This window comes from Ptiloglossa arizonensis, chromosome 3 (assembly GCF_051014685.1).
Source record: "Ptiloglossa arizonensis isolate GNS036 chromosome 3, iyPtiAriz1_principal, whole genome shotgun sequence".
Taxonomy (NCBI): Eukaryota; Metazoa; Arthropoda; class Insecta; order Hymenoptera; family Colletidae; genus Ptiloglossa; species Ptiloglossa arizonensis.
In genome coordinates this window covers 8,577,780-8,599,936 of record NC_135050.1, presented here as the reverse complement: position 1 = coordinate 8,599,936, position 22,157 = coordinate 8,577,780, and positions in this window count along the sequence as shown.

Genomic DNA, 22,157 nt, shown 5'->3' with positions numbered 1-22,157 from the left:
TCGGAGTTGCATTCCCTAAATTCTATAATTATCGAGTTGGCAGAGTTCAAGTTTGAACACGTTTGTATTATAGTATCGGTCGCACATCTAGTGGATCGACTTGAAGAATAAAAAATTAAGTTTCGTATTATAAATAGAAAAACCGATGTAAAAACATTACAAATACTTTTTTATCAAAATTTACGTACAGCAATTATATCTGTATGTAAACAAGTTGGGAAAAATTGTTTTGGCAAAAGTATATTTAAGTTGACCTTGATTATATCTTTTATTTAGATTTGTAACTTACTGTATGATACCTAATTCCATTGTGTTGCATAATTTGCAAAAATAACAATATATAAATTACTTAGTATTTTAATAATCAATGTCATAGTGATAGTGTAGCTTAAAAATATTGATAAAACGTTCTGTACATTGTGCTGATATAGTGCAAGAAGAACAAAGAATGTAATTTAAAAAATTTAATGAAAATTAAGAGAAAACATTCAAAGTACAGTAATTACTTACCGTTGAATATGCGTAAAATTGTGGAATCGTGTACACTCGATAATAAAATAATTTATAAAAAACTTGATCTTTTATCAAAGAAAGATTCCATATGTTAATAATAAATTTTGAAATTTAGCCAAGAAAAAAGTGGTATAGAGTACAAACTCGGTAAAGGGTAAAAAGGAAAAATGTGTGAGATTTTGGAAGTATTCACAATACAGAGCACGAAGCAAGTCTTTTCTACCTACGTGATCTCTTTCAAGGGTAAGAATAAACGAAAGTTTGATAAAGAGGGTTCGAACAGGTTGCGTTCCGTACCATATAGGTCAGCGAGGTCACGACCCAAATTCTATTTTGATTCTAGCACGGAAAATTCACACGATTAATTTGCGTAGAGAGCAACCACACAATTTTATATAATTTCTCTAAATGAATTGTCGACAGTTTTCACCCTCTATCAATAATTTCAAACGGCATTAAATAGTGGAACCCTTTGTAAAAAAAACAAACCACTTTCTGGAAACTCTCCGAAAACAGTATATACGCTTCGAGGACATTTTTTGTTGCTATATTTTGCAAAGTGGAGAAAATAGATTCATTTAAACTCTTACTTGGTCCTTATGATTGTTAAAACTGAACAATTTTGAATTTAAGTTTCCACTTTAAGTTTGGAAAGGTTTAAAGAATTTTGTTAGTAAGAGAAATAAAAATAATCTTTTGGAAAACTTACTAATTTTGCATAAATATTTGAAAAATTTTCCAATCTAGCAAAAAATTTTATTCCGGAACGTTTTCTCATATTTTGTATTAATTTAATATTTTAAGAAGATAAATCAATTTTCTATAATTAAAAGATGATGTTATTTTATGAGTCTGTTTTAAAAATTTATTCGTTTTATCATAGACGTTATAATATATAAATTACAAAAGAGTGATATTTGACTTATTCAATTCTTTATGCATCATTAAACAAAAATGGTAAAAATTATGTTTTTCTAATATAGTAAGAATGTAAAAATCGAATTTCAGACCAATTTCTTTAAAGTATACTTGATAGTTTAGTTATGCTATTAAAAATATTCAGACAGTAATGCAATTGTATTTATATAATTTTCTAACAAATTTTTAAAAATTTTACAATTTTTGGAAAATTAACTAATAAACATTACTTTCAATAATCGCTTAAAATTTTAAATATATTAAAATTCGTTAATTTTTTTACCGACAATTTCTTAAAAACTCCCCTAACTATTCTCCTTAAATATTTTACCATTTTTGTTACAGTTAATGATAGCAAACATTATTAAGTTGCCATTTTTTACGTATTTTTAATGATTACTAATTTCAAGAAGTGGTAATGCATACTACTATTTCCTTCCACAGGATGTGTAATGTTTGTAGACCGATGAAAGATAAGAGTTTATTCACTGAAGCCATTCTTCGGGTTGTATTCGTTTCCTAGGGTTAAATAGATGGTAGGAAATTCGTAGAGATTTAAAGTGGATCTACGACTTACCGCGCAAGCGAATGGGGTCACAATCTGAATTCAGTTATCGAGGCATCGTTAAAATTGTGAAACCAGTAAATTTTCTCTCTTTCAGCATTAAATAATGCTTTTTAGAGTATTTAGGCGTGCACGACTTTTGTATGTATACATAATACTTACTATATATGGTATATATGGTTCCTAATAGTACGAAATACTGTGAAAAAATGGCCTTAAAGGTATTAAAATTTATGTTTGCAAGAATTAACAAGTAACGTAAACAATACGCAGTAACACGTATTTTTTATACATTTTGGTAGAAACAAAATGCATGGAAACATTAAAAACAATTAAAAACCATCCACACTTTAAGGAGGTAGTCATCCAACATACAATTTATTCCCATTGTTTCGAATTTACGAAGTAATTAAAAAAGAATTCAATATTTTTAAAACTTAATGGATTCATAGACATGGTCCATTACAGAATAAATTTTGTTACTAAATAATACATTTTTAAAAATAGTTAAATTCTTCATAGATCATGTGAAGTCTACATGACAATTTATAGTAAATTATTACATTAAATAACTTTATTAGTTTCAATCTTACAACGAATTTAAAAGCAAAGGATGTTTTTGATCAATGATTATTCAAGGGCAACAAAATAAATCGGATGGTTGAAATCGATTTCGCTCAAATTTTAAAGTTACTTGCTCAAATTTGTGCTAAAAAATGTATTATTATTCCACAATCAAGTAACAGAAAAAAATATAACTTAAATTATTGAGCTAAAAAAATTTTCACAGTTACTTGTAATTAAATTCATTTCAGAACTTAGTTATTATTAAGTTACCGTATATAAGAAGAACGTTTTAAAGAATTATTTCGTATGTAAATATTATACAACATAGATTAAAAAAGACGAGTATTTATAAAGTAATTTGTGACAAACGCCATTTTCAGGTTTCAGTTGAAACAGATAAATGAAAATTTATATATACGAGATAGTGATATACTGCAAATAGAAACTGATGATATAAATTCTAAACGAAGTGTACACTTTTGATGGAAATGCTTATATCGACTAGCGGTACAATAAATATAATCTCGAATAATAGAAACGTTAAAATGGAATTTAAATAGAAAATAACCATATTCTCAAAGTTAAAACTACAATAAGAATACAGTGATATCTTTCATGTCTATAATGCATAAAAAAACAAATGCACACCCAAGTGTTTGTTAACGTAACTGTAATATACTTATCGATTGCAGTTGAAACACAATGCTTTGTACCCTATCAGATCATTTTACCGTTCAATAAGAACGGAAATTGTTTATCAATGATCCATAACTTGTCTAATCTATATTAAAAATTGAAAAACATAGAAAGTATAGCTACTTAAAATTTGCTCTTAAAACTTTAAAAATTGAAAAAGAATTCGCTAACTGCTAACAAAGTAAATTAATTAAAACTATCAACAAATATTTACAAGTGGCTGGGGTTTCCGGAGGTGATAGAGATAACACGTGGAAGTGGTAGCGAGTGATTACAACAAGAGATTAAGAGAAAAATAAAAATAAAGTAAGATAGATAGGTGGAGGGAGTTAAGGAAAGAGCAGAGGACCAGAATAGAAAAGAATATATATTCTGAACGCTCAGTGACACACATATGTCACACGGCAATGATGCGAGTTGCCATCTACTGGAGAATATGTGAACTACACTTAAGGTGTGAAAACACCTGGTGGAGAAACGCTCAAGTTTGTCGAGGAATTGTTCTAACTTTCATCAATAGGTGGCTCCACAAGCATTATCTACCCTACTTATCTGTAATGTCGATAAATTATGCTCGTGGCGCTCTCTATTGGTGGAAATAAGAACAATTCCTCGACCAACTTGAGCGTTTCTCCGCCAGGTGTTTTCACACCCTAAGTGTAGTTTATCTATTCTCTAGTAGATGGCAACTCACTTCATCCCCGTGTGACATATGTGTGTCACTGAGCGTTCGGAATATAAATGCTTATATACAAACTATTTTTTCGATATGTAGAGAAATATTCATTTATTTTATCGCATGGTTACTTCGATGGTCTTTGTTCGATCTAACAAATATTTCAACAAATTGATGGCTCTCAAGCCATTATTTATACTAGAACATTGTTAATAATTGTTTAATCTACGGTCCTACGACGATTCTTAATAATTATGATAAATAAACATCAAGATATTGCGAAACTTGCGAAGGCGAACGGTTTCGGTGAATGTTTATTCATTTCCGCGATTGTTACTAACATTTATGCATGTTCCCAATATTGATCGAACAATGTGCATCTTATTTATGTATTGCAATTAATTAAGAAACTTATAGAAATTGATTTTGATCGATACTCGTTGTTAAAATTTGTTTCGTAAAGTTTTTAAGCATGGAAAGTAACAATTGTTCATTAGGTACATTAATTTAACATTTGTTTAATTCTTATAATTTACACAATACGCGTAGAAGTTGTATTTTTTACTTAAAAGCGCCGAAATTCAATTAATCGCTTTTCTAAATAGAAATATTGTCGTGATGAACACTCGTGAATCGATAAACAATGTGTGTAGCCTTGACAATGTCGGTTGGATTTAAATGAAAAATTCCATCGCGAACAAAGAATACATCAACGAAATTATATTTTAAGCGAACAATGTGCATCCTATTTAGGCATCATAAATCATTAATTAGTTTTCAGAAATTAATTATGATCGGAAATGAAAGTAAAATATTTGTATTCTTATATTTCTCGATTTGCTACCTAAATATATCTTCATAAGGAAATTATTCATTTACAATGCAAAAGGAAATGCATTTTGTAAAATTAATATTCCCAACTTTTACAGTGCAAAAAATTAATTAGTTTACAAATGTTAATTTTCATAAAAAATGGAGAAATATATGTATAACAAACTCTTAGGTAAATTTTCCGATCAAATTTAATTCACATACTGTAACATAAAAGTTCGGAACGTGGAAAAATGTTTATAACAATCGCCTAGAGACATAAACATTCGCTAAAGCAATTCGCCTTCCCAGATTTCGCAATATCTTGAAGTTTGTTTATCATATTTAGTAACAACCGTCGTGGGACCATACTTTAGAAAATTATTAACAATGTCCTAGTAAAAATAATGGCTTAAAATATCATTTCGTTGAAATATTCTTTGTTCGCGAAGGAATTTTTCGCTGAGATCCAACTGACATTTTCAAGACTACAGGTATCGATTATCGATTCACAAGTCTTCATCGCGATGATTTTTCTATCTAAAAAAGCGATTAATTGAATTTCGCCACTTTTATGTAAAAAACACAACTTCTACGCGTATTGTGTAAATTATAAGAATTAAACAAATGTTAACTTAATGCATTTAATGAACAATTGTTATTTTCCATGCTTCAAAACTTCACGAAACACGTTTTAACATCGAGTCTCGATCAAAATCAATTTCTATAAGTTTCTTAATTAATTGCAATACATAAATAAGATGCACATTGTTCGATCAATATGGGAAACATGTATAATTGTTAGTAACAATCGCGGAAATGGACAAATATTCTCCGAAACCGTTCGTCTTCGCAGATTTCGCAATATCTCGAAGTTTATTTATCATATTTATTAACAACCGTCGTAGGACCATTCATTAGACAATTATTAACAATGTCCTAGTATAAATAATGGCTTAAAATATCATTTCGTTGAAATATTCTTTGTTCGCGATGGAATTGTTGTTATTGAGATCGAACCGACATTGTCAAGGCTGGAAATGTTTATCGATTCACAAACGTCCATCACGATGATTTTTCTATCTAGAAAAGCGATTAATTGAATTTCGCCACTTTTATGTAAAAAACACAACTTCTACGCGTATTGTGTAAATTATAAGAATTAAACAAATGTTAACTTAATGCATTTAATGAACAATTGTTACTTTCCATGCTTCAAAACTTCACGAAACACGTTTTAACATCGAGTCTCGATCAAAATCAATTTCTATAAGTTTCTTAATTAATTGCAATACATAAATAAGATGCACATTGTTCGATCAATATGGGAAACATGTATAATTGTTAGTAACAATCGCGGAAATGGACAAATATTCTCCGAAACCGTTCGTCTTCGCAGATTTCGCAATATCTCGAAGTTTATTTATCATATTTATTAACAACCGTCGTAGGACCATTCATTAGACAATTATTAACAATGTCCTAGTATAAATAATGGCTTAAAATATCATTTCGTTGAAATATTCTTTGTTCGCGATGGAATTGTTGTTATTGAGATCGAACCGACATTGTCAAGGCTGGAAATGTTTATCGATTCACAAACGTCCATCACGATGATTTTTCTATCTAGAAAAGCGATTAATTGAATTTCGACGCTTTTACTTAAAGAATACAGCTTCCACGCGTATTCCTAAAATTATAAAAACGAAACAAATGTTAAATTAATGTATCTAATAAACAATTGTCACTTCCCATGCTTTGAAACATTAAGAAACACGTTTATACCTCGAATCTCGGTCAAAATTAATTGCTATAGGCGAATCAATCATATTTAATGCATAAATAAGATGCATATTGTAAGATAAATGTTCGGAACATGTATAAATGTTAGTAACAATCGCAGAAATGAACAAACATTCTCCGAAACCGTTCGTCTTCGCAGATTGTGCAAAATCTCGATGTTTATTTATCATATTTATTAACAAGCGTCGTAGAACCATGCATTAGACAATTATTAACAATGTCCTAGTATAAATAATGGCATAAAATATCATTTCGTTGAAATATTCTTTGTTCGCGGAGGAATTTTTCGCTGAGATCCAACTGACATTTTCAAGGCTACAGATATCGATTATCGATTCACAAGTCTTCATCGCGATGATTTTTCTATCTAAAAAAGCGATTAATGGAATTTTGGCACTTTTATGTAAAAAATACCACTTCTACGCGTATTGTGCAAATTATAAGAATGAAACAAATGTTAAATTAATGTATCTAATAAACAATTATTACTTTCCATGCTTTGAAACATTAAAAAACACATTTTAACATCGAGCCTCGATCAAAATCAATTTCTACAAATTTCTTAATTAATTGCAATACATAAATAAGATGCATATTGTTCGATCAATATTCGGAACATGCATAAATGTTAGTAACAATCGTGGAAATGAACAAACATTCACCGAAACCGTTCGCCTTCGTAGATTTCGCAATATCTTGTTGTTTATTTATCATGTTTATTAACAACCGTCGTAGGACCGTAGATTAAACAATTATTAACAATGTTCTAGTACAAATAATAGCTAAAAAGCCATCAATTTGTTGAAATATTCGATTAGATCGAACAAAGACAATGGAAGTAACGGTAAGTCACTGGTAAGTGACCTTGCGGTGGGTATATAAGGAGCCGCCGATTGTTTAAAATTTCATTCTTCCTGGAGGCTCCGAGGTGGACGGATCTCTTCGTTTTAGGTTTATGGAAGGGGGACCCCCCACCTTGGTAACCGGTACTGGCCACCGGTAGGCGGTGGTCAGTACTGGCGACCACTCTCTCAATCCTTTCTTTTTTTTTTAATTGTTTCTTTGTCTAATTCATTTCATTTGTTCTCTGATTTTAATTTCTACTTGTTTTTACATGTTTAGTTTTTTCCACTAACCAAATTCATTTCTATTTTCTATTATGCCTTGACTTTAGGTTTCTCTTAGGTTTCTCTAAGATACATTCTCTTAGATGTATCGGAAAACGAAGAACGAAGAACGAAGAGGACTGATGTATTGCATCCTCCGCAGGACTATTAATTCTAAGTATAGACTAAGTTAGTTTTAAGGTCACCATGTACGAATATCTGTCATCTGCCGAGCAATTATCCAATCTTTAGCTTCTTTTTGCTCGCTTGCTCGTATCTCAGTCCGGCCACCTCTGCTTGTTGCATAAGCAAGTGACCGGCCGTGGAGATGGACCGAACGGTCGATCGCCGTCTCTTCTGGTGCGTCCGCTTTGAGAGAGAATATGCTGCGAACACAGGGGCAGGTGTTCGCACCGGTCCCTGCGGAAGCCCCTGTGCCACAAGACCCTCTCTTCGTCATCCTCCGTGAGTCAGGCCCACGCTTGCGTGGCTCCTGACGCGGAGTTGGGAGAAACGGGGCACTCCACGGAGTGGACGGGCGTCGTGCATTTCCTCTTTAATCTGGCTCACTGAGGGGAAACGGGACCGACCTAGTAGGACCAACTGCACGGTTCGTGTCGCGTCTTTCCCACTTTTGCCTAATTTTTCCATAATGTAATTGCTCGGCAGAATTAAACGAGGAGATCGAAGGAACATTGATTCCTTCTATCTCTGCAGTTAGAATAAGTTAGTTTTAAGGGTGTGATCTGCCAAGCAATTATCCAATCTTTAGCTTAATTTTGCTCGCTTCCTCGTTCCTCGGTCCGGCCACCACTGCTTCTTGTACAAGCAAGTGGCCGGCCGTGTAAGTAGTCCGAACGGTCTATCGCCGTCTCTTCCGGTGTGTCCGCTTCCAGAGGGGGCATGTTGCGAGCACAGGAGTAGGCATTTTTGCCGGTCCCTGCGAAAGCCTCCAAAATAAGACCCTCTCGTCGTAAAGATGGAGAAACGGGGCACTCCTCTAGGGGAGTGGTAGGCGTCGTTCGTTTTCTCTGGAATCGGAACCACGGAGGGGAAACGGGATAGACCTAGTAGGACCAACTGCACGGTTCGTGTCGCGTCTTTCCCAATTTTGCCTCATTTTTCCATAATATAATTGCTCGGCAGAACTAAACGAGGAGATCGAAGGGACATTGTTTCCTTCCATCTCTTTGGTTTAGTATCTTCGTTTGTACTGCGTGTCGAGGGAGATCGATGGAACTTTGATTCCATCTATCTCTCTCCGGGTCTCCGCTCGCAGCAACCTCCACGTGGTGAGACCTGGTAATCGGTATTACTCGCTGCGAGTAATATCGAGCTAATTGGCTGCGAATTTAGAATGGTTCTTTAAGATAAGAAAAAGTTGAATACCTTGAAAAGTAACATTTTTATAGTGCGTATGAATGCTTGAGTATGTTAATTAAACGAAAGAATGAGATTGTATCACCGATGTATTGATATCTTTCAATAAAGTCATTTTTAGTAATAACAAAAGTTTCTTTTTAGCCATTATTTGCCTCCCATTCCTTAACCGGATCCTACCACATTGCTAAATTACCAAAGTTCCAAAATCGTCGAAAAATTTGGCCAATGTTCAGAAATTCAGTCGAAAATCCCACAAAATCTCAATTCGCGAAAATTCTTAGAATTTGACGTCATTTCTAAAAATCCGTGAAATCGTGGCACTTCCTCACATATCGTATACTCCTAACGATAATTCGTCGTCGCAGGTAGTACCGAGCTAATTGGCTGCGAATTTAGAATAGTTAGTTAATATATAAGAAACAATTGAATACTTTAGGAAATTATATTTTTATAATGCGTATGAAAGTATGAGTACATTAATGAAGCGAAAGAATGCAATTGTATCTCCGATATAATGATGTGTTTGAATAAATTCATTTCGAGTAACAACAGAAACTTTCTTTTTGTCTATTATTTGCTTCCATTTCCTTAACCCGATCACAGTATAAACAATTATTAACAGTGTCCTAGTATAAATTATGGCTTAAAACATAATTTCGTTGAAGTATTTTTCGTTCGCGATGGAATTTTTCATTGAGCTCCGACCGACATTGTCAAGGCTAAACATCGATTATTCATTTACGAACGTTCATCACGACGATTTTTCTATTTAGAAAAGCAAGTAATTGAATTTCGGCGCTCCTCAGTACAAAATACAACTGCTACGCTTATTCTGTAAATTATAAGAATTAAACAAATGTTAAATTAATGTAGCAAATAGACAATAACTACTTTCCATGCTTTAAATTTTTACGAAACATGTTTTTACTTCGAATATCAATCAAAATCAATTTCTATAAGTCACATAAGCGTTCGTAATGCATAAATAAGATGCACATTCATCGATTAATATTGGGAACATGCGTAAATGTTAATGACAATCGTGGAAATGAACAAACATTCACTAAAACCGTTCGCCTTCGCAGATTTCGCAATATTTTGATGTTTATTTATCATAATTCACAACAATCGTCGTAGGACCATAGTTTAAACAAATATTAACAATGTCCTAGTATAAATAACGACTTGAAAGTCATCAATTTCTTGAAATATTCGTTAGATCGAACAAAGACAATCGCAGTAACCGTGCGATAAAATAAACGAATATTTCTCTTCATATCGAAATTATAGTTTGTTTGCCGGCATATATGTTCTGAACGCTCAGTGACACACATATGTCACACGGCACTCATGTGAGTTGCCATCTACTGGAGAATTGGTAAACTACACTAAAGGTGTGAAAACACCTGGCGGAGAAACGCTCAAGTTTGTCGAGGAATTGTTCTAGTTTCAACCAATAGGTAGCGCCACGAGCATTATTTATCGATATTACAGATAAGTATTCAATTTGTATGAAATTCCCTACCGTGCGGTAAAATAAATAAATATTGATGTAGTAATATAGATGTGATACAGTTTGTATGTATGATCTTTCGAATAAGTGTAAAATTAAAGGAAATCAGCGTAATGTAATTTTTCTGCATTCTATCCTTCCTTTATATATTTAAAAAAGTCTTTGATACTTCGGAATTAAGGCTATACATATCGATTATCGTTGCACAAGTGTTTATCACGATGATTTTTTTATATAGAAAAGCGATTAATCGAATTTCAGCACTTTTCAATTAAAGTATCACTTCTACGCGTATTGTGTAAATTATGAGAATTAAATAAATGTAAAATTAATCCACTAAACAGACAATTATTACTTTTCATGCTTAAAACTTTACCAAACCAGTTTTTACTTTGAATCTCGATCAATATAAATTTCTCTAATTATAATCATTTATAATGCCTAAATAAGATACACATTGATCGATTAATATTGGGAATATGCATAAATGTTCGCCTTCGTATTTTTCGCAATATCTTGATGTTTATTTATGATAATTCATAGCAACCGTCGTAGGACCATAGTTTAAACAAATATTAACAATGTCCTAGTATAAATAACGGCTTGAAAGCCATCAATTTCTTGAAATATTCGTTAGATCGAACAAAGACAATCGAAATAATCGGGCGATAAAATAAACGAATATTTCTCTTCATATCGAAATTATAGTTTGTATGCCGGCATATATGTTCTGAACGCTCAGTGACACACATATGTCACACGGCACTCATGTGAGTTGCCATCTACTGGAGAATTAGTAAACTACACTAAAGGTGTGAAAACACCTGGCGGAGAAACGCTCAAGTTTGTCGAGGAATTGTTCTAAATTTTATCAATAGATAGCGCAACGAGCATAAATTTACCGACATTAAACATAAGTAATTCCATTCGTATGATATTCCCTACCGTGCGATAAAATAAATAAATATTTCTCTACATATCGAATTATTGTTTGTATGCATGCAAATATATTCGGAACGCGCAATTCCAAACATTTTTAACGTGGTAATTATATGGGTTGCCGTCCCTTGGAGAACATATTTGTTAATTTTCGCGATTGTTACTAACATTTATGCATGTTCCCAACATTAATCGAACAATTTGTATCTTATTTATGCATTATAAATGATTGTACTTATAGAAATTAATTTTCATCGAGATTCAAAGTAAGAACTCCTTTAGTAAAGTTTCAAAGCATGAAAAGTAATAATTATCTATTTAGTGCAATAGTTTAACATTTATTTAATTCTCATAATTTAGACAATACGCGTAGAAGTTGTATTTTTTACTGAAACGTGCTGAATTTCGATTAATCACTTTTCTATATAGAAAAATCATCGTGATAAACACTTGTGAGTCGATAATCGATATGTGTAACCTGGATTTCGAGGTATCAAAGATTTTTTTAAATGTATAAAGGAAGGATAGAATGCAGAGAAATTTCATTACGCTGATTTCGTTTAACTTTACATTTATTCGAAAGATGATACATACGAAACTTTGTACAGAAATATTTATTTATTTTATTGCACGGTAGGGAATACCATACAAATGGAATTACTTATCTGTAATGTCGGTAAATTATGCTCGTGGCGCTCTCTATTGGTGGAAATAAGAACAATTCCTCAACAAACTTGAGCGTTTCTCCGCCAGGTGTTTTCACACCTTAAGTGTAGTTTACCTATTCACCAGTAGATGGCAACTCACTTCATCGCCGTGTGACATATGTGTGCCACTGAGCGTTCGGAATATACATGCATAAATACAAACTATTTTTTCGATATGTAGAGAAATATTCATTTATTTTATCGCATGGTTACTTCGATTGTCTTTGTTCGATCTAACAAATATTTCCAGAAAGTAATGACTTTCAAGCCATTATTTATACTAGAACATTGTTAAGAATTGTTTAATCTACGGTCCCACGACGATTGTTAATAAATATGATAAATAAACATTAAGAAATTACGAAATCTGCGAAGGCGAACGGTTTCGGTGAATGTTTGTTCATTTCCGCGATTGTTACTAACATTTACGCTGGTTTCCAATATTAATCGAACAATGTGCATCGTATTTATGCATTAAAAATGATTGATTCGCCTATAGCAATTGATTTTGATCGAACTTCAAAGTAAAGAGATGTTTCTTAAAGTTTTAAAACATGGAAAGTAATAATTGTCTATGAGATATATCAATTTAACATTTGATTAATACTTGAAGAATCGAAATTTTTGGTATTTTCCTGATACCAAAGGTTGAAATTCAAGCATAAATTTTAGAAAATGTTTGATTTTGGGACTCTTGGTGTCAGTATACGATATGCGAGGAAGTGGCACGATTTCGCGGATTCTTAGAATTGACGTCAAATTCCAAGAATTTCCGCGAATCGAAATTTTGTTGGACTTTCGAACGAATTTCTGAATCATGGATCCCGATTTTCTTTGTATCAGGAGAACATGATAGTCGGGGACATATAGTTTTAAGTAGTTTTAGCAGTTTGATAGGATCGGGTTAAAGAAATGGAAACAAATAATGGACAAAAATAAAGTTTCTGTTGTCAGTGAAATTGATTTTATTTCAACACATCAATTCATCGGAAATACAATCGCTTTTCTTCGATCCATTAACATATTCGCAGTTTCATACTCATTACAAAAATGTTGTTCTTTAAAGTACTCTACTTGTGGAAAGTACTGTACCGTAAAGTACTCTACTATACCGTAAAAATTACTATTCTAAACTCGCAGCCGATTAGCTCGGTACTACCCACGACGAATAATTATTGTTCGTCGCGAGTAATACCGATTACCAGGTCTCACCACGTGGAGGTTGCTGCGAGCGGAGACCCGGAGGGAGATAGATGGAATCAAAGTTCCATCGATCTCCCTCGACACGCAGTACAAACGAAGATATTAAACCAAAGAGATGGAAGGAATCAAAGTTCCTTCGATCTCCTCGTTTAGTTCTGCCAAGCAATTACATTATGGAAAAATTAGGCAAAATTGGAAAAGACGCGACACGAACCGTGCAGTTGGTCCTACTAGGTCTATCCCGTTTCCCTTCCGTGGTTCCGATTCCAGAGAAAACGAACGACGCCTACCACTCCCCTAGAGGAGTGCCCCGTTTCTCCATCTTTACGACGAGAGGGTCTTATTTTGGAGGCTTTCGCAGGGACCGGCAAAAATGCCTGCTCCTGTGCTCGCAACATGCCCCCTCTGGAAGCGGACACACCGGAAGAGACGGCGATAGACCGTTCGGACTACTTACACGGCCGGTCACTTGCTTATACAAGAAGCAGTGGTGACCGGACCGAGGAACGAGGAAGCGAGCAAAATTAAGCTAAAGATTGGATAATTGCTTGGCAGATCACACCCTTAAAACTAACTTATTCTAACTGCAGAGATAGAAGGAATCAATGTTCTTTCGATCTCCTCGTTTAATTCTGCCGAGCAATTACGTTTTGGAAAAATTTGGCAAAATTGGGAAATACGCGACACGAACCGTGGAGTTGCTCCTACTAGGTCGGTCCCGTTTCCCCTCAGTGGGCCCGATTCTCAAGGATATGCGCGACGCCGTCCACTCCGTGGAGTGCCCCGTTTCTCCCAACTCCGCGTCAGGAGCCACGCAGAGCGTGGACCTGACTTACAGAGGATGACGAAGAGAGGGTCTTGTGGCACAAGGGCTTCCGCAGGGACCGGTGCGAACACCTGCCCCTGTGTTCGCAGCATATTCTCTCAAAGCGGACGCACCAGAAGAGACGGCGATCGAGCGTTCGGTCCACCTTCACGGCCGGTCACTTGCTTATGCAACAAGCAGAGGTGGCCGGACTGAGATACGAGCATGCGAGCAAAAAGAAGCTAAAGATTGGATAATTGCTCGGCAGATCACAGATATTCGTACATGGTGACCTTAAAACTAACTTAGCTTATACTTAGAATTAACAGTCCCGCGGAGGATGCAATACATCAGTCCTCTTCGTTCTTCGTTCTTCGTTTTCCGATACATCTAAGAGAATGTATCTAAGAGAAACCTAAGAGAAACCTAAAGTCAAGGCATAATAGGAAATAGAAATGAATTTGGTTAGTGGAAAAAAATAAACATGTAAATAAGTAGAAATTAAAATCAGAGAACAAATGAAATGAATTAGACAAAGAAACAATTAAAAAAAAAACGAAAGGATTGAGAGAGTGGTCGCCAGTACTGACCACCGCCTATCGGCGGCCAGTACCGGTTACCAAGGTGGGGGGGCCCCCCTTCCATAAACCTAAAACGAAGAGATCCGTCCACCTCGGAGGCTCCAGGAAGAATGAAATTTTAAACAAACGGGGGCTCCCTATATACCCTACCCAAGGTGACTTACCGTTTCTTCCATTGTCTTTGTTCGATCTAATCGAATATTTCAACGAACTGATGGCTTTTTAGCCATTATTTATACTAGAACATTGTTAATAATTGTATAATCTACGGTCCTACGACGGTTCTTAATAATTATGATAAATAAACATCAAGATATTGCGAAACTTGCGAAGGCGAACGGTTTCGGTGAATGTTTGTTCATTTCCGCGATTGTTACTAACATTTATGCATGTTCCCAATATTGCTCGAACAATGTGCATCTGATTTATGTATTGCAATTAATTAAGAAACTTATAGAAATTGATTTTGATCGATACTCGTTGTTAAAACGTGTTTCGTAAAGTTTTTAAGCATGGAAAGTAACAATTGTTCATTAGATACATTAATTTAACATTTGTTTAATTCTTATAATTTACACAATACGCGTAGAAGTTGTATTTTTCACTTAAAAGCGCCGAAATTCAATTAATCGCTTTTCTATATAGAAATATCGTCGTGATGAACACTCGTGAATCGATAAACAATGTGTGTAGCCTTGACAATGTCGGTTCGATATAAATGAAAAATTCCATCGCGAACAAAGAATACATCAACGAAATTATATTTTAAGCGAACAATGTGCATCCTATTTAGGCATCATAAATCATTAGTTAGATTTCAGAAATTAATTGTGATCGGAAATGAAAGTAAAATATTTGTATTCATACATTTCTCGATTTGCAACCAAAATGTATCTTCATAAGGAAATTATTCATTTACAATGCAAAAGAAAATGCATTTTGTAAAATTAATTTTCCCAACTTTTACAGTGCAAACCATTAATTAGTTTACAAATATTAATTTTCATAAAAAATCGAGAAATATATGTATACCAAACTGTTAGTTAAATTTTCCGATAAAATTTAATTCTCATACTGTAACATAAAAGTTCCTATCATATTTATTAACAACCGTCGTAGGACCATACACTAGACAATTATTAACAATGTCCTAGTACAAATAATGGCTTAAAATATCATTTCGTTGAAATATTTTTTGTTCGCGAAGGAATTTTTCGCTGAGATCCAACTGACATTTTCAAGGCTACAGGTATCGATTATCGATTCCCAAGTCTTGATCGCGATGATTTTTCTATCTAGAAAAGCGATTAATTGAATTTCGGCGCTTTTAAGTGAAAAATACAACTTCTACGCGTATTGTGTAAATTATAAGAATTAAACAAATGTTAAATTAATGTATCTAATGAACAATTGTTACTTTCCATGCTTAAAAACTTTACGAAACACGTTTTAACAACGAGTATCGATCAAAATCAATTTCTATAAGTTTCTTAATTAATTGCAATACATAAATCAGATGCACATTGTTCGATCAATATTGGGAACATGCATAAATGTTAGTAACAATCGCGGAAATGAACAAACATTCACCAAAACCGTTCGCCTTCGCAAGTTTCGCAATATCTTGATGTTTATTTATCATAATTATTAAGAACCGTCGTAGGACCGTAGATTAAACAATTATTAACAATGTCCTAGTATAAATAATGGCTTAAAATATAATTTCGTTGATGTATTCTTTGTTCGCGATGGAAATTTTTCATTTAGATCCAACCGACATTGTCAAGGCTACACACATTGTTTATCGATTCACGAGTGTTCATCACGACGATATTTCTATATAGAAAAGCGATTAATTGAATTTCGGCGCTTTTAAGTGAAAAATACAACTTCTACGCGTATTTTGTAAATTATAAGAATTAGACAAATCTTAAACTAATGTACCAAATAGACAATTATTAGTTTCCATGCTTAAAAACTTTACGAAACACGTTTTAACAACGAGTATCGATCAAAATCAATTTCTATAAGTTTCTTAATTAATTGCAATACATAAATCAGATGCACATTGTTCGAGCAATATTGGGAACATGCATAAATGTTAGTAACAATCGCGGAAATGAACAAACATTCACCGAAACCGTTCGCCTTCGCAAGTTTCGCAATATCTTGATGTTTATTTATCATAATTATTAAGAACCGTCGTAGGACCGTAGATTATACAATTATTAACAATGTTCTAGTATAAATAATGGCTTGAGAGCCATCAATTTGTTGAAATATTCGTTAGATCGAACGAAGATAATTGAAGAAACCGTGCGATAGAATAAATGAATATTTCTCTACATATCGAAATTACATGGATTGCCATCTATTGGAGAAAGTGTTAAACTACACTTAAGGTGTGAAAACACCTGGTGGAGAAACGCTCAAGTTTGTCGAAGAATTGTTCTAATTTCCACCATTAGATGACGCCACGAGCATAATTATCGACATTACAGATAAGTAATTCCATTTGTATGATATTCCCTACCGTGCGATAGAATAAATAAATATTTCTGTACAAACTTTTATATGTATCATCTTTCGAATAAATGTAAAATTAAACGAAATCAGCATAATGTAATTTCTCTGCATTCTAGCCTTCCTTTAAACATTTCAAAAAATCTTTGATACCTTAAAATCAAGACTACACATATCGATTATCGACTCACAAGTGTTTATCAGGATGACTTTTCTATATAGAAAAGCGATTAATCGAGTTTCAGCACTTTTGAGAAAAAAATACAACTTCTACGCGTATTGTGTAAATTATGAGAATTAAATAAATGTTAAATTATTGCACTAAATGGACAATTATTACTTTTCATGCTTTAAAACTTTACGAAACAAGTTTTTACTTTGAATCTCGATCAAAATCAATTTCTATAAGTATAATTATTTGTAATGCATAAATAAGATACGTATTGTTCGATTAATATTGGGAACATGCATAAATGTTAGTAACAATCACGAAAACTAACAAATATGTTCTCCAAGAGACGGCAACCCATATAATTACCACGTTACAAATGTTTGGAATTGCGCGTTCAGAACACATTTGCATGCATACAAACAATAATTTCGATATGTAGAGAAATATTTATTTATTTTATCGCACGGTAGGAAATATCATTCGAAAGGAGATACTTATCTGTAATGTCGGTAGATAAAGCTTGTGGAGCCACCTATTGATGAAAGTCAGAGCAATTCCTCGACAAACTTGAACGTTTCTCCACCAGGTGTTTTCACACCTTAAGTGTAGTTCACCTATTCTCCAGTAGATGGCAACTCGCATCATTGCCGTGTGACATATGTGTGTCACTGAGCGTTCAGAATATATATGCATATATGCAAACTATATTTCGATATGTTGAGCATGTTTCTCCCTCTACGCGATTGTCATTAACATTTACGTATGTTCCCAATATTAATGTTAGAATATGTATCTTATTTGTGCTTTGCGAACGATTATATAAACTACACAAATTAATTTTAATTTCGTAAAGGGACGAAAATTCACAGAAACCGTTCGCCTTCAGAGATTTCGCAATATCTTGACATTTTCCTTGAGATCCAACTCGGAATTTTTCGTTGAAACCCAATCTACATTGTCAAGACTACACGTATCGATTATCGATTCACATGTGTTTATCACAATGATTGTTCTATCTAAAAAAGGGATTAAGTAAAAAATACAACTTCTACGCGTTTTGTGTAAATGATAAGAATTAAACAAATGTTAAATTAATGTACCGAATTGACAATTATTACTTTCCATACCTTAGAACTTTACGAAACACGTTTTTACTTCGAATCTCGATCAAAATCAATTTCTATAAGTTACTTAATCATTTGTAGTGCATAAATAAAATGCACATTGTTCGATTAAAATTGGGGACATGCGTAAATGTTAATAACAATCGCGGAAATAAACAAACATTCACCGAAACCGTTCGCCTTCGCAGATTTTGCAATATCTTGATGTTTATTTATCACAATTATTAACAACCGTCGCAGGACCATAGTTTAAACAATTATTAACAATGTCCTGGTGTAAATAATGGTTTAAAAGCCATAAATATGTTGAAACATTCGATTACATAGAACAAAGACGATCGGAGTGAGGGAAGTGACCTTGATGTGCGTAACGAATCAGTGAATATTATAATATATAAAGATATAAGAATATATAATACACTGAGAAAGCAAAAATTTGAATTAAATGAAATATGTTACTATAAATCCTCTTTGTTCGATATAATACCTAGTTAAGGAATATGAGAAATATTCATAACAAAGACATAAAATTGGTTAATGGTTAAATATAGTTATGCAGAGTCACAGAGAGTAAATGAAACAATCAGAAAACAATAAACAAGAAGAGACAGGTACAAATTAAAATCAGTGAGTAAACACAGATGTGTATTCAGGTCGATGGAACCTTGATTTCATCAATTTCCTTCTGGGTTTCCACTCGCAGCAACCTCCACGAGATGAAACGTGGTAATTGGTATTACTCGCGATAAAAAATTGTTCGTCGTGAGTAATGCTGAGCTAATAGGCTGCACATGTATAATAGCTTCTTAAAATATACGAAAAAAAATATTTTAGGTAGTGCATTTGTGTAACAACATATTTTACTAAATTGTCGATCTCCCATGAATTTTCACGACTTCTTAGTTAGATATTTCATTGAACAAAGAAGATTTATAACATCACATTTGACTTAATTGCTTAATATTTTTACTTTCTCATTTATTTGAATTGAAATATTTCTTGATTTATTAAAAAGTTATAACAAAATTACAAAATGATAATGAAATTATATTTTATCGACACAGTATTTATAGTAGCGATACCTATTTGTGTTTACGTAAACTGTAAAGTTTACTTGCTAAAATCATTGATTTCGTCGTTGACTTCTATTAAAATTGATAATATTTTGTACGCTGCAGGATTTTATATCAAGATATCGCGAATATATGAGAGCAAAAGTTTACAAAGTAACACGCGTGAAGAATTAATGCAAAGGATTAATACATTTGCTAAAATTAAACAAAATGAAGAAGAAATTGGAAATACGATAGATTCTATTTGTTTTAGATGCTAGTCTTGCATTCAAAATAATGGACATCATTTTGAAGTAAAATTATGAATCCATCAAGAAAGCAGTCTATTGTTGGTTTGTATTATATTATATTTGTAATTTTTTTGCAGAATATGCTTATGTAAGCACAAATAGATTTTGTTTAGTTCAGATTATTGAACTACACTTTATGTAACTACAAGTATGTTAGATATGGGCAATATTTTCGATCACTGTTTTAACGAAACATTAGTTCATTGTAATTTTATATTTTTTGTTATAACTTCGTAATAAATCATTTAAGAGTTTATATTCATATAGCACTTTTTTCTTAATTTTGCTTATAAAATTAATTGGCAAAGTTTTGCAGAAAAAACTAAAACACCCTGCATGTCAAGAAAAATAGAATATATATATACGAGTAAGTTCCAATATCGGTAATTGACACAAGTCAGTGGCGCTATCTATCAACGAAAATGGTGACTATTACTCAATAAATTGTGCGAATTATCGTCGAAAATGATGGTTTAAAATTAGTCCATATGTTGTATAAAATGTACGGCATGAAATGCTGAAAATATTGATTTGGGAACTACATACATTGAACCAAACACGAAATTAGTGAAATTGGCAAACACAGAACATCCAGCTCTTTCTACAATTCTTTCTCACTCGCTCTTATTTTCCATCACGGTGTCAATTTCAGCAAACCTAAAAGCCAATTCTCATTCAAATAATGAACTAAGAGTTTGTGTCAACGTTAATAATGTGTAACGGGTTCGATTAAATGAATATGACACAGCGAGTAGTTTAATAAATATAATAAGTCGATAGTATTAGTAGTAGTTTAATAAATATAATAAGTGAGAAAGTAATCCTCAGACTCTAATTACTTTGTATAAATCACTATTGCCATATAATGAAATAAAATGAAATATGCTATATAATGAAATAAAAAACAACTTGAAAAACTATGAATAGATATGAGAATGGCTATGAATTATAAAAGGTCTATCTCAATAAATGCGATTCTAATAGAAATTAATATTCCATTTGTAAAAGATTGGTTGACCTATCTGGCATCTAATTATTTGGTCAAAGCAATATCAAACAATTCTTTTCCTTTCTTAAATATCTTGACAGATTTCTACAGAATTCACAGAAAACAAATGCTTAGAATCAACCCAGAGACTCAAAACAATAAAATGATTAATATTTTTTTTTTATTTTTTATACAACTGGATGGATTACACAGTTTAGTTACTGCATGCTAATGGCTCTACCAAAAATTGTTTCCACAGCTTTGTACAGTGTTTCTAAAAAATTCCTTGAGCTATCAAATAAATAAATTCTTGATAAACATTGTGTCGAATCTGCAAAAATTTAGAAATAAACTATTGACGATATCATAACACTTGTATGGATACCTTCTCATAGTGGCATAATGGATAATAAACTGGCAAACTTGCAGGCCAAATTTGCAGGATATTATTAGTTAACATTAATACCAATATTAAATCTGACATTATAGTTCCTACTCCATACATTCTTCTTGATGGAATACTATCTAAATACATACACTTGACACAAGTGAAAAATATACTTACATTTAATTATAATACACAATATTGTAATATATTTTTTTTACTGTTTCTATTAACATTGACCTGATAGAAGCCTAAACTGTTGTTCATACAACAAAATTTTTTTGTAAACTATCAATTCAAGAATGAAAATGTTATTTATTAAATACGTATGATTACGTGAAATTAAATTCTAACATGCCAAACCTAGCCATGAGTACTTATAAAATAGGTATGGCTTAACAATTTCACGATATTTTAACTTTTCAATGGATAATGGATACGATGAATAAATTTATATAAAATACATACATCATTTTGAAAACTGATTTTAATGCATGGAAACAATGTTTTACATATTTTATTTAAATAGTACATATACAGACGTGTATATTAAAATAAAGTAATACGTATTTAATAAAGAATAACGTGTTCATTGAATTGATTTTATTATGAAGTTCATCATAACGGTCACCACCATTTCTTCGACATTTACTCTAACCTGACCAAAAAATATCTCGAATAAAAATTATTCGGTATTGCGGTGGCAACAAATTGCAACAGGTAAAATTTCCAAAATACTTTTCATTCAATAAAAAATCAAGGTCACCTAATTTTTTTAAATGGTACTGTATATTTTTGATATCGTAACAGTATATTT